Here is a 5167-nt window from a genome sequence, read left to right on the forward strand (position 1 = left end):
TCTCTCTCTCTCTCTCTCTCTCTCTCTCTCTCTCTCTCTTTCAATTTTACTATTCCGTTTAACCTATTTTAATACTCTGAAACCTACATTAAGCTCTTTTGACCTACTTGAATCGAAATTTTAATTTTACTTTCAGCCTTACTATTAACATCTATTACTATTAATACTATTAACAAGAAATAACGAATACTTATTCAGTTATGTGAGTATATACTAATAATATGATTACTTATACTGATATATATATATATATATATATATATATATATATATATATATATATATATAAAATACTTTTCAAATAAGAAAATATACATTTTTTTAAAACTTTAGGAAAATTATAGCTTTTTATGAAAATAATTATTTATTCTATTTAAATAAAAGAATTTACATTGAAGTAAATATGTGTTATTAGTTACAACCAATTAAATATTTACTGTTTTGTAAGTATTTTTTCTCTCAGTGATGTAGATGTATCTCCTGGAAATTGTTGCAATACAATATACTTCCTGGATTCTTTGTGTCTGAGGTAATAAGGTAATTAAATTGTTTAGCTAGGAAAACTTTATGAAAGCAATTTTTGTTCTACTTAAATTTAGATTGAAGTAAGTATGTAACTAGCGTAGCCACTAAATAAATATTTATTATTTTTTAGGTTTTTCTTCTCTCAGTGTAGATGAGTCCTCTGGAAATTGTTGGAATACGTTGCGCTTCCTGGATGTACGATGTCTGAGGTATAAGGTGATTAGACGAACGGACGTGTAATCTTCTTATACCACCGATCGTGGGTTAGAAATTTATTGCGTCGATGTGAAAGCGATGACATTTTCCCCGCGGAACAAAGCAACGAAGTGAAAAAATTTTTCTCTTGTACAATAATTACTGAATGTATCATGCGATGTTAACTGTCGTTTAATAGTATGTAGATGTTTTATTTTTCTAAACCATACAGAAACAGAGAGATCACGAATAGGGCGTTTATTTCCAGCGAACGATGTTCGAGATTATTCCAAAAGCCGCCGAATGTTGCGTTGGAAACTTGAAAGTTGTACGCGATAATAACGCGAAGGTATCAATTTATCAGTGGGAAATTTTAGTTACTTATCGCGTATACGATCGACCGTGCGCGACATCCCCACAAAAAGCCTGACTTCTGTCCAATTAGAGGGTGCATGGTATGCACCGTAACATACGGGTATATGAGGGTGAGCTGCTGAATCTCATAGGGTAGGGAGGGAAGGTGGTTTTCAACCCCGAACAGATTCTCATGTTGCTAAATATAACGGCTAATGGGAGTCAGTTTTCGTCATGGTGGTCGGGCTATATACAGAGATATCAGACCGGGACATGCGGGCTCTTTGTGGAACGTGTGCGCGTGAAAAAGAGAAAGAGAGACGTCAGGGCTTGTTTCTATCGTAGTTTTATACAAGCATGTATGATTGAGCATGAAACTTTCGTGCTTTCCAGCCAATAAATTAGTCAGCTATTTTCCTATCGCTTGTGACTCATTCTCTCGTGCTCGTCTTTCCTTCCTGCGTTTACCTCGATTTTCTTGTGAAATTGAGATTACTTCTCGTAAGATTAAAGCTTCGACACGCCTGGACATGCGCCTAATCCTAGACATTTTTATTGTTCTGGTCTTTAGATATGAATATTTCAGTTTTCAATATAAAAAATATATATGTGTATATTTTAAATACTAAAATAAATTAAAGACCAAAATAACAAAGATGTTCAGGATTAGGAGTACGGAAATTTGTACTTTTACTTTACGTAGATGCGAGTATAATAACGACTTGGGGAAATAATTTTTGATGAGTCGACATTAAATGCTTATTAGCTTATTGAGATTTGGAAATCTCCTTGGAAATTTCCATTGTTTCGACAAGACGGTATAGATTTAAAGCAAGATCGACGTGGCAAAAGAACAAGAGAAGAAAGACAAAGATTAGCCAAATGTCGAGCAGACGCGTATGTAATATGTATCCAAGATTATGGGAGTGCACAGAAAGTGCATGGGCGTACCATATGGTTGCTAGAACAAAGTTATGCTCAGTTGGGGGTCTGGTGTTTTCTTGCAACATCACGTTTTTCATCTCGTGCATGTCGCACCACTGTCTCAGACGCGAAAGAAGTGGGCGAAGAGAAACGGGCTACGCGAAACAGTAGTATTTAATTTCGCTTGAGACTTTTTGTCCCGCTGTTGTGCAATACGACGCACAAACCGGTCGCAGTAACTCGAAAGGCTCTTTCATACAACATGCAATTTGACTTTAATTTGGCGCGTTTGCCAATACGAAGCAATAACAACATAATAGCATATAGGGAGTATTTTAAATCTGTAGAATTGCATCTTATCCATATGTGCGCGTGTGTATTTTCTTAAATATAACAATAATTCTTACGAAACGAGAACCTTGACAAGACATAATCGTCTGTGAAACGAGATATTTCTCTTTTTCTTCTCTTGACCTTGTTAAAAGTGTCGTCATTTTTGGTTTACGAATTTTCTATTCACTCTGCGATTCGCAAGTGTACTTTCTAAACATCATAATTTATTGCATTCAAACTGTATCTGATTAAAATTTAACTGAATGTCGACTTCTTTATTTCAGATTAAATGCTGATGAGAATGAATGCGGAACGACACAGTCGGCATGCAGGTGCGGATTTCATTGTTGAGAACTGGAAACTGATTTTTGATCTTTGGACATCGCTTTAAAATAGTGAGTCTATAACTTAAAGCGTCTTATTGTGCAACGCGTGCGTGCTTAGACATAAGTAGCGCTGGTCCCCAACTGGTTATCAATTGTTGAGTCACAGTCATGGCTATTAATAGAATGAAGGATTCAAAGTACTATATTTGCCGAAAATGAAAGTACGATTACACATTCTTTTCCACGAATTTCTGAACGATAAAGGAAGAGAAGATTAGAATGACTAAAGCACCGTAGATAGTGAAAACATGCCTCGTTGGAGATGCTACACGCTGATGAGCATCGTGACGTCACCTACCTCGAGACGTCAATGTTTTTTTCCATGACGGATCCGCCGTCAAAACATCGCATGAGCGGGTGTTCTGTTGTTCACTCTCTTGTCCAGGGCCGCGTTTGCGTCATTGGCTTTCTTACACAAGTGCAACGATGACGTACCTATCGGGCAGTTTGATGATAACGACGTCATTCAAAATTTCGCATCACCGTGGGTTTTCATTGATGTGATTCGGTTAGTCACGCGTCACCAATACGCTTCGAAGTGCGTCACTATCGCACGCAATGCATCTGGATGCAATTATCTGTAATGACGAAATACCCAACCGGTTTTAATGCGAATTATCCGCTACACGCGTTCGTTTATATACACGTGTTTCACTGGAAATTTCGAGATCGCATACTTTCGATCGCCCGAAAGGCATGAGAAGTTATTATTAGAGAGAAGACACCACTTCATTTTAAGAACAAAATAAGTGAATTAAATGGTAGGATATAGTTGAGCTCAGAGAACTCTTTTTGCATCAGTTTTCATTTTGCTTCTATACAAAATATGGTTTTAATTCTACAATGCATATGTTTTGTTATTTTCATCATGGAAGCTATGTATGTAAAAATATTACTCTTTATGTTAGGGACAATGAGAATTGCAGCATTGAGAGAATAAGAGAATTGAATTCAGCTTTAATATATTATATACATTAAATTGTATATGATACATTAAAATGATACATTAAAATTAAATGTAGATATATAAATATAAAGTGCAAACTCTTTGGTGTGTAAAGTACATATGTGTAAAGTATATTTTACATACATTATTTTCTACAAAGTTGCACGACGATGAAGCTTCATTATTCACGAATATCACGTAGGTAAAGAAAAAAATATTCTAAAATTTATTTGTGAAATCCCTGGCGAAAATGAAAAAAAGTTCTCGCGAATAAGGTACTTCTCTATATTTTAATAACATTAGTTTAATAACACTCTCGCTGCACTCTTCCGTAGTGAGGGAAGAGATATAGACAGTCTTTTTTGCCAGGAGGACATTTATTTCATAGAAATAAATTTTATATCCCACAAATAAATTTTGAAATATTTTTTCTCAGTGTAAATTTGGAAGTTTTTGTTAGAAATTTTTTACCAAGATTTAAGACTTCCGCTTTTAAGTGGGAAGATTTTCCACTATTTTCTGATTGAAACGTTTAGGAATGCTGAATAATTTAGGGTATTCTATTCTACCTCTCTTTTTTTGAAAAAAAAAATTGACCTGAAGTGGACAAAGATTGTAGAAGAAAAGAGACGGCACAAAGATATGTTATATTTTCAAACCATTAGATCTTTGCTAAGAGAGAAGACGGTTCTAATATTTTTAAGATATAGCTTAGACACGTTTTAGATTTAAAAGAAAGATATTTTTTCCATTGTCAGAAGCTTCGGGAAACATGGGATACTTAGAAAAGCCGGGTGCGATAAAAATTCGTGAGCTCAGGTTATGTAATTAGAGAATCGCGAGGTAAATGTCACGATGAAAATGTCACAGGGCGAGCGAGATGTAGAAGAAGCTGCGTTCTATCCGCGGCATTAATCAACGCGGATCTTGTGCTGTGTTATAGCGTATTATATCACAGTACATATGCGCGTGTGCGAAATATCAAGACCCCATTGATTTAGCTAGCAGTTGAACTTTAGACATTTTTCTCATGTGATGAGTTTTGACACATCACCGAAAGTGTTCTCGGGTACCAATATGGAAGACACGGATCATTCATGGAAGATTCTTTGGTCGTGCGTCATTTATAAAACGTAAGGAAAAATGGCCTACCGGAGTTACTCAGTTTCACCTTTGTGAGAAAAGTTCTGTCCTATGGAAACATTCAGTCGATATTTTTCGCCTGCAATTTTCGGGAAACCGGTAACACTAAAGATAAAAGATGCCCATCCTAGGCATCCTTGTGCGACTACCTGCGTAGATTGCAGATCGATAGATCGATGTGAAGACCGTTCCGAGAATTGTAAAGGCCAAGGCAACGACACAGGTAGACAGACATATAACGACACGGGTAAATGCACGCCGTTAAACCGGACAGAGCGGAAAGGCAGCTCGCCGGCGTAACGCCGGGGCTTAAAGGTAACTCTCTCTCTCTCTCTCTCTCTCTCTCTCTCTCTCTCTCTCT

General features: G+C 36.4%; 1 long non-coding RNA gene across 3 annotated transcripts in view; it reads left to right on the plus strand.

Annotated features, from left to right (window-relative positions):
• Positions 1-5167, plus strand: part of LOC116842963 — a 31979-nt gene that overhangs the window by 4427 nt on the left and 22385 nt on the right. The window contains exons 4-6 of one of the 3 annotated variants that reach the window (XR_004377802.1): positions 464-537; positions 656-741; positions 2616-2726. This is a non-coding gene — a long non-coding RNA (uncharacterized LOC116842963). Of the gene's footprint in view, positions 1-463; positions 538-655; positions 1495-2615; positions 2727-5167 lie in introns of those variants that run through there. The other 2 variants (XR_004377803.1, XR_004377804.1) reach the window with 2 other exon arrangements.

The sequence above is a fragment of the Odontomachus brunneus genome, unplaced genomic scaffold (genome assembly GCF_010583005.1).
Source record: "Odontomachus brunneus isolate Ranch 3 - 2012 unplaced genomic scaffold, Obru_v1 Obru_scaffold_028, whole genome shotgun sequence".
Lineage (NCBI taxonomy): Eukaryota > Metazoa > Arthropoda > Insecta > Hymenoptera > Formicidae > Odontomachus > Odontomachus brunneus.